At 52.1% G+C, this 9,327-nt stretch overlaps 1 long non-coding RNA gene across 1 annotated transcript; it reads right to left on the reverse strand.

Annotated features, from left to right (window-relative positions):
• Positions 1–3,698: 3,698 nt before the first annotated feature.
• On the reverse strand, positions 3,699–7,120 carry LOC121829452 (uncharacterized). Its single transcript, XR_013042321.1, has 2 exons — positions 5,355–7,120; positions 3,699–4,495 (listed from the first exon to the last, which is right to left on the reverse strand). It is a non-coding gene; the product is annotated as an uncharacterized LOC121829452 (long non-coding RNA).
• Between the last annotated feature and the right edge of the window lie 2,207 nt (positions 7,121–9,327).

Genomic DNA, 9,327 nt, shown 5'->3' on the forward strand with positions numbered 1-9,327 from the left:
GCTCTTCTCAAAGTTGATCGGCAGTTTTCAGAAGACATACTTTGCATTCTTCGTTGTATTTAAATGCCAGCAAGAGAACTCTGGCAAAAAGATCAACTCCATAGATGCTTGGGTGATGGAAAAACATAGTGATACAGTTTTTCCATTGCAAATCAAAACGATAACATCTTATGTTAGTACAGGGAAATGCTTAGGAATGGTGATATTAAAAGGCATGTATTCGTTGATTGGAACTGTGTAGAAACAGCTGGAAGGATGTTAACCAAGACCAGATGGAATCTTAAAGCTATGCCCCTACTATAAAGATGAACTCTCTTTGGACTCAGTGATTGAGTTTTACATTATTATTGAAAATATTAATCAGTAATCTGGACCAACAGGTCCAAGAGGAAGGTAGCATTCCCAGGGGCATCCAAGTGTTTCATAAGCATCTGGTGCCAGGCTCGGTCCCTGCACCCCAGGACAGGCACCGAGGCCCTCCTTCTCCACTTCCTGCAACCATCTACCCCAAGGTAACTCTAAATGGGGCAGGTGGCACATGCGCTCCAAGACATAAGGCTAGGGAGGGAAGCAGGGTGCAGAAACACATTTACTACAGCTACAGGATCTGCACAACACATACCCAGATACAAAGGGACAAACGCTTCCAGGCAATCAATGTTTTACCTGGTACAAGCTCTCCTGGGAGTCAAGCAAAAGCTTGGGGTTCGAGTAAGCCTGAGATTTCACTCCATTTCAGTTTGCACCATTTGAGTAAAAAAATAGTAATAATAATAATTATTAATAATAACATACAAGCATTTCCTATTCCAAAAATGAATTTGCTGATTATTCTAAATATTTAAATGGGCCTCATCAATGCACACAGCTGGGCTCCAAACACGATGCCCTCAGAAGGTTAAACCTTGGCCACCCTCTTGGCTTACCAGAGCGGTTCCTTCCCTTCCCCCGCCTGCCATCCTGCACTAAGTGACAGCGGCCTCCCGTTCCCCACACAAAGATGGTGTCTAAAGGATTCTTCCCTGAGTTTTTCTTTTGCTTACATTCTCACATCCAGTCTTTTCTTGGTCAGAGATGCTCACAAGCAGTGAGCTTACAGTGGGAATGAAAACAAAACAAAACAAAAAAATCAAGAAATAGCAATGTGGGTTTTTTTTTGGGGGGGGTTGTTTTTTTTTTGTTTCTTTTAAATCCAATCTACCTTTTTTCAAATCTGAAAGTCCGCTGGAGATAATCAGATAACTTAATAATATGGCTAGGAAAAAGACTGTCCTCTTCCTACAGCTAAGGAGGGGCGTTTGGGCCGGGGAGAGGACAGCCGGGTGGGTGAGACTTCAGGGGAACTGAGGGTGGGAGACCAGAAGAGAATATGAGATAGATAGTGAGCAGATCAAATAGAGAATGAAAATTGAACTGCATAGTGGTGCTGTAGAAGAGGAAGCCTTTATGTTGATGGTGGGTAGGACTGGACTGGGGTGAAGTCAACTCTACTATGCTATTCCAAAGCCCTGTCCTCTGGGAGGGCGGGGGACTCTGTCCTTCTACCTGGCACTAAGCCAAGCGTCCTTAGAAACCACCATTCTTTTTTTTTGGGGGGGGGGGCGGGTTCCAGACAGGGTTTCTCTGTGTAGTTTTGGTGCCTGTCCTGGATCTCATTCTGTAGACCAGGCTGGCCTTGAACTCACAGAGATCCGCCTAGCTCTGCCTCCCGAGTGCTGGGATTAAAGGTATGTGCCACCACTGCCCAGCAGAAACCATCATTCTAATGTGCTCATTTTATGCATGAGAAACATGGAACTCAAAGGCCTTGAAAGAACTGTCTAGTCTCTTTGAGGTTGCCCATCCAATCAGTGGTAGATCCAGATGTGCACTGGGCCAAGGATTCCTCTCGCAAGGTATGGGAGACAGGAGGTGACGGAAGGCTCTGAGATGCAGCCGTAACTGCCTATGTTGGACACAAACCCAAATCCTTAGACTGGTTACTGCCCAGTAAGGAGGTTCAGAATTCCCTGGGAATGATCCGTGCCCTGCTCAGTGGGCCCCAATGTCAGGGTCCTTTTTACCCTTTCAGGTTTGGGAGTAGCTCACTTGAAAACATTAGAACCTCTGCTGGAGCTGGAGGTGACATCAGCACTGATAACATGTCACCGTGACCATCACAAGCAGAGTCTGGATCACGAGTCTCTGAAGTTAAAATTCTAGAGGCCTTCCCAAAATTGGATCAGAAGAAGCAGAGGACACAAGCCTAGAAGTTGGCACGACCATAAACCCCATTTTTTTTCGGGGAGAGGAAGTAGATAGGTGACATTACTTGCCTGAGGTTACCCAGTGTCCAGCAGCTGAGGAGACAGTCAGACTCAGGGTCTGGACTCTACAGCATCTGCACCAAACTCTGAGACAGCTCCAGCTAGAACAAACCTCCTGGCGTTCTTGGGGGAAATCAAAATGGAGCAGGTAGCCCCTGCTCCCAAGCCCCATTCCTTTCCTTTTCCATTCTTCTGATGATTGTCATGGTCCCCCTGTGATGGTGTGGGTCTACACGTGTGTGTTGCATCCTCTCGGCTACTTAGAGGCCATGGATGATGGGGTGTACCTGCAGTAATCTAGAGAGAACCCTGCCTTCCCCACCCCAAGTGGTGACATCGGAGAAGAACTGTTTGTCTTTCCACCATCTCTGATCTGGAGGAACTCTGCAACTTGAGAAGATGTGATAGCAAGATAGATGGAGAAATGTAGGGCAAGAGGAGGAAGGGGGAGGAGGGGAGGAAGAGCTGGAGGAGGAGGAGAACTGTCTTTTCATCCCAGTTGGGAAGTGTTACCCTAGGGACCTATCACATGCTACCCCTGGACTTGCTGGGCCATGCAGTCCACGTATCCAGGAAGTCTTTGTTTTGTGGACCACTGCCTCTCCAGCACTTAGAAGAAGGATGGCATTGAGTAAATGCTGAAACAATATTTACTGAGTGGATGAAGGAATTGAATTTCATTTGACACAGGTTTAGAGTCTGGTCCAGAATGACCTCAGTTCAGACCTGCCTGTGAGCTTTCTGCCTGGGTAACCCCCTCCTCCCAGTCATCTGGTTGGAAGATGGAAGGAAGGAAGGAAGGAAGAGACCCCTGCTTTGGGGACAAGCCATTGTTGGGGATTATCTGTTTCATTAATGGTCATAGCCAGACACAGGGTCAGCACAGGCTCAATGCGTGTGAAGTCACCGGAAGCAACCTCACTCAGCGGGGCCCATAATCCTTTCCATACGCCCATCCAACCTTCCCCAACCCCGGCTCTCACCTATCTCAGCCACATTTCATGAACCTGGGCTTTACTGCGGCGGCAGCTCTCCAGCATCTGAGAATGGGTTTTATTTTTATTCCCTTGAAAAGCCTTCAAAGGGCTCTCTCTGAGCTTTGAGTTTGGCGTGGGCAATTTGAAACATTTAATGGGAATTGTTATTTTTTTTTTCAAGGAAGAATTATTCTCAGCGAAGTCTGGGACTAGCCGGAAGGAGACAGCCAGACATCTCCAGGTAGAACAAGCTTCCAGCTGTTCTTGGGGACATCAAAAAGGAGCGGGCAGCCCCCGCTCCCCAGCCCCATGCCAGGCCTGACCCCAGCCTTTCATGCACAGTGGCCATAGGGAAGAGAGAAAAGTTTAAAACCAGACCAAACCCGCAAAGCAAAGGCTTGAAATGAAACCAACGCACGATGACAATACTCTGTTCTCTTTGCTCTACCCAAGAAACGACAGGTTTTTCCAGTGCAAAGACTGGATTCCGGCTTTCATCCTCAGAGGCCTTTAGTTTAGGTCCCTCCCTGCCTTACCTCCTTTCATTATTTCTGATGTCCTTAGAACTGGCTGGGGGGTGCGTGCAAACAGGAGCCTCCAGCCCGCTCCAGCTGGGATACCCAGGGCCTGGGGCTGGGGACACGTGGAGCTGGGCCCACGGTGGTTCAGGTGACATGCAGGGTCTGCTTCCATCCAGGCAGCACAGGCTAAGGGGAGCCCAGGGAGCCTTGCTGCAGTTGGCCTCCTCACCGCCAAAGCAGGGAACCATCCTGCTGCCGGTTGGAAATCTGGATCTTGAAATACTGTGATCCAGTCTACTTGGCCAAGCAATGCTGGGTCTCTCTGCAGTGTGCTGAGCATGCTCATCCGGAGGTGGCCAGAGAGACTGTGTTTCCCCACAACTCTTCCCAGACACCCCTGGACCTGCATGACTCAAGAAAATGTCTCAGACTTTCAGGGCTTTATGACGCTGATCAGTGGGCGGAAAAGGCAGTCCTACTCCGTTGAAGATTCCCCTAGCTTCCAGAGAAAGTAGAGCTGGGTTTCAAGTACAAAGCTGCTGTGTTCCCAGGCAGGAGGTTTTAAAACCATGATAGGGTGGATGGGTCGGCATGGTCTCCGCCTTAGTCTGCTTTGGGCAGAGCTGACTCCGATGTCAACATCTTCTGACGCTGGGCCTCCATAAACATTCTACGTGTAAAACTGTCCTAGCTGGAGGAAGCAGAAAAAAGCTGGAAGAGGGAGCCCAAGAGGAAGGGGGTGGTCGAGGGAAGTGTGCTCAGAGGGTAGTCCAGGCAGAGGTGGGGGACAGCCCAGCCACTCCCTTCTTGGGGGCTGGGGTCACCCATGGCTGTCTGGTCCCTCTGGCATGGACCCCTACTGTCTGGTGAGGTGGGTTTTTGTGCATGGCTGGTGTTTTCTCCGTCCCTAGTGCTGGGTCCCTAAAGAGCAGAGCCCCCAGCACACTGGGATCCCCAGGAAGAGATGAAGCTGATCCCCCAGACCAGCTCTGTCCCTAACGATGTGCTTGTCTGTGACTGGTATCTCTCTCACCATCACTGCCTGAGTCCCAGGCCACGCTCCCACTGGTCTGTAGTATGACACTAGATACTGCCCACATGCAAGACAGAAAAATACGAGGGCTGCTGCTCTCCTAGGCAGGCCATAGGACCTGAGGAGGTGCAGATGCGGCGGGTGCACAGGAAGCTGGGTGGGGAGGGCTGGAACACCCTGTCAAGGTCACACAGAACCCGGAGAGAGACTCAGTCTCCATGGCTCAACACCTCTTCCCTCTGCCCAGGACCCCACTCTGCTATGTAGGACAAGCCCCCCAGAAGCTGAGAGCAGTCTGTCATAGCCTTCTATGACAGACTGCTCTCAGCTTCTGGGGTCCTCTTTCCACATTAGCACCCTGCTACGAAGTCCCAGGGAAGGGTGGTGTTTACATGTACCCATGCTGCGCTGGGAAGAAACAGCAGCTAAGGCTGGCCGATCCCAGAGCCACACAGGGAAGCCCGAGGCAGCTCATATATACAAGGGAGTTCTCCAAGAAAAATGATGAGATACTGACCTGACCCCAGTACCTCTGTCACCATGTGGCCTATGGCACTGATGACTTCTAGGAAGGTGGTCCTGGCATGCGGTCCCGGAACAAACAAGTAGGCTGCCCACTCCACAGATCAAGGGCAACGCTGCCCATCTGCCTCTGAGGAAACAAACAAACCAACACTGTGGGTAGACTCTTGGCCTGGAGGGAGAGTATTGGTCCACAGAGGTCAAGCTGGGGTGGGGTGGGGGGAATCACTGTGAGATCCTCCAGTGTCATAGTTCCATGTGACATCAGAAGAAAGGGGAAGTTTCCTGCCTCACACTCAAATCCCTCTCGTTACGTGGTCCTAGCATAGCTAAACGCTACATTGGGACCGCTGAACCTTCAACGGACAGGTCAGAGCAAGGGCAGCAGAACCACTGTAGGGGCAGAACTTGGTCATCTGTGTCCTCCACGGGCCCATGGAAAACTCCTTGGAAGCAGTGAACCTGGCCATGAACACTGAGACAGGTTGGATTTCACGGGGTGGAACAGGCAGGTCCAGGGGTTCCAGGTGAGAGGATGTGGCAGATAAGAAGTAGGGGCAGCCTGACCTCTAGACGCTTGAAGCCTTCCCTAGTCCCCACAGATTTCCTTCCGTCGAAGCACTAACCATGCATGAAATCAAATACCCTTTTCTCTGCGTGTGAACTCTGAGGCCCTGGTGAGCAGCGTTTGGGTCATTCGGGGCTTCATCCGGGTACCTGGTACAGTGACTGGCAAACAGTGATTGGCTGGCAGTGAATAGCATATACCCAAGGAGAGAGAAGAGGCTAGGAGACGGCTGGGCAATGTCACACTGAGCCTGAGATGGCCCAGGGGCTCATCCAGGCTAATATTTTCCTCAGGTCTGAGGGCCAAACCTGCTCACCCTCTAACCTCTAACCTCCCTGTCTTCAGGTGAGTCACAAGTGTCCTGAATTCCACCTTCCTCACATTTTTATATAGGTCAGTAAAAAACGCCTGGATCTGGAGCTCCAAGAATCCGCCAGAGGAGATGACCTCCTTGGTGAATGGGAGCTTTCCCTTCAGAGGCTGGCGTGGAAGGTCATTTTGTGCATACCATGTACCTGCTTTTCTGAAAGAAGGTGTACCCAGCTAATATTCTCTCTCTCTCTCTCTCTCTCTCTCTCTCTCTCTCTCTCTCTCTCTCTCTCTCTCTCTCTCTCTCTCTCCCTCTCTCTCCGTCTCTCTCCGTCTCTGTCTCTGTCTCTGTCTCTCTCTCTCCCTCTCTCTCTCTCTTTCTCCAAGGCTGACCTCAAATTCACACTCCTCCTGTCTCGACTCCCTGAGTGCTGGGATTACATGGGTGTACCCCTGTGCCCTTGCTTTGTTAGTGAGAACAGTCTTCAGTGAAGAATCATTCGGAATTACAAGACAAGGCAGACAACCACAGAGCTGCCTGGTTAGGGCAGGCAGGCAAAGGCAGGAAGTCCACCAGGGTGACCTCTTCTTGGCGGGTGGCTATCTCCATGGGTCCCTGGTGGCCGGGGTCCTTCAGTTTGAAGATGACCATGACGTCCTAAAAACAGACAGTAGATTAGGTACAGCGACAGGCTGTTTCCAGGAAGCTGCACCCTTCAGTCTCAAAGAGTTTCCTGTTGGCTTTTGAGCACTCTGGGGCCACTGTCCCTCGGGTGTGCTCCGCCGAGAACGGGGCCCAGGTGTGCCGGGCCTCTGGCTGCCAGGCTCAGGCTTTTCTTGGTATTGCTGTTGCCCTTTCCTCCCGTGCCGGTCCCCACAGGCCCCACCCCGACAGCCGCTCACGCATAGGTGGTTGCTGTCATAATGCCACCTTCCCCTGCACGTCACCATGGCTGGCACACCCTGCAATTACAGCTGCTGTTCGCTGCCTTCCTATTGTGCCCGCCTCGCCTCCCCACTCTGAGCTGCTAATTGCAGGTTGGCCCTTCAGCGCTTCTGTGCAGGAAGGCAGGCGAAGGCCCGCTCCCCTCGGCTGCCGGTGCCGCCGACTCTTTTCAGTAGCTTCAGGGGAAAGGCATCAAGATGGCTTCGACAAAGCATTCCCGTTCGTCTTGCACAAAGAGAACATTTGTGGGCAGTCCAGGCAGTCCCAAACCAAACAGCTAAATGCAGTTAAAATGCAGACTCTGGTCCCGCTGGGCTCCAGAGCATGAGGAGTGACGTGGGGGTGCACACGGATGTGGCCACATAAGGCTGGTTTGTTCAGGACTTCATGGACAGCGTGGTGAAGGACCTGTCACCAACCTGGGAGAGCAGGCTCAGGCTAGCCCTGGTTTCAGTGAGGACCAGAAAGGAATTGCATTCTATTCTAGCCCAAAGCAGGTCCCGCAAGAAGAGCTCGTCAGAGTGACAGGGTCCCCAGAGGTCTTCTGCTCCTGATGGAAAGCGTCATCGTCTTCTGAAGAAAGTGTCCTTTCTATTTGTTCCAGAAATATTTATTGAGCTCCTGTGGCATGCTGGGCACAGTGCAGGTCCAGAGGCTACAGCGCAATCAAAGCAGACATCGCTCTTTCCTGTGACATCCACACTTCCATTGTGTGTGTGTGTGGGGGGGGGGTGACCAGCCAAATGGGGGAGCCAGATGCAGGGTGGTGGCATGTGCTATTAGCAGTAGCCACTGTGGAGAGAAATGAAGCCCCAAAGAAGGCCAGTGGACAGCATAGGTCGTCCCAGGGCTGTTAACGTCAACCATGTGGCCACGGAGACACCTAGGGATTCTGGATGGACATTCCGAAGATGGGTTGAGCCCAAAGAGGTGTTCCCTGTTTTAAGTCGTTTCCAAGTGGCTCTGTAGGGGTCACTGCAGGCAAGGTACAGCCCACTTTCGGGGGTGGTGGGAGACAGTCCCTGTGAATGCAGACAGGTCAGCGGAAAATGCAAGTTCTGCTGTGTGTTTGACTCTATGGTCTCCGAGGTGTGGTCCTGTCCACTTGGCAATGAGCTTCCTTCTTGGACCTGAGCCCCTTCTAGGGGAAGGAGGGTGAAACTCCTGCTCCCTCTAAGCCTGACACATGTGCCCATCTGTCCCCACACTCAGAGGTGTCCCTGCCGTGGGAGAAGTGAACCTTGAATCCTCTCCCAAGTCCAGCGAAGAGCCAGACGGGAACCTTAAGCAAACATTCTTCGTGGGCGGGGCCCAGTGCATCGCCTAGCTCTGAACCCCCAAATTCTCCGTTTGAATCAGAACGCCACAGTTTCAAACCAACCTTCACTGAGCAGCCTAAGGCCAGAAGCTCCACTTTTCTCCAGGCCTCAGACTGCTGACTCTCAGCCTCTGTTTATCCAGGCCTAACCCAGGACAGAGAGAGGGGTGGAGCAGGAGAGGAATCAAGGCAGGAAGCTGCTGAAATAGCGCTCAGGAGGGGGAAGGGTGGGCGTGGTGCCCACTGAAAGCTGTCCACCCTCCTGGGGCGTGGCTTCCCCACTTCCAAGGCTTGAGGGATTTGGGAATCCACGTGCAGTGAGGTTCCCACCCGCTCCAGCTTCCGTTTCCCCTCACGCTGTCAACTTAAGGCAAGACCACAAAGAACTAGAAAGATAACAGGTCCCAGGAGCTATGGCCTCTTGAGGAGGGAGGCCAGCATGTCCCCAGGCCTCACACCTCTTCACTTGGGTCCCCAGTCAGTATCTGAGCTCCATCTGACCCCGTCCCACCCTAGGACTCTAGCTAGCTCCAAGTGTGAGTGTGGTCACAATGAGGTCTTAGTGTCCCCTCCCCATCTCCAGGCTTTTTGTGTCCCAGACTCATCCATAGAGGACCATTCCTGCCCTACTTATGGTGATCCAGTATAGTTTGTTGATCTCTCAGCAGCTGGGAGGCGGGAGAAGCGCCCAATGATGGGAGCAGGGCCCAGTGGTAAGAGCTACCTATCTAAGGGATGGCAGTCAGCAAGGTACAGAAGCTCCACAGCCAAAGGGGTAGGGGTGGGGGAAGAGGCCCAGAGGGCCTCCAGAGCCTGGAGACTGATGG

Source organism: Peromyscus maniculatus, chromosome 1, assembly GCF_049852395.1.
Source record: "Peromyscus maniculatus bairdii isolate BWxNUB_F1_BW_parent chromosome 1, HU_Pman_BW_mat_3.1, whole genome shotgun sequence".
Classification (NCBI taxonomy): domain Eukaryota; kingdom Metazoa; phylum Chordata; class Mammalia; order Rodentia; family Cricetidae; genus Peromyscus; species Peromyscus maniculatus.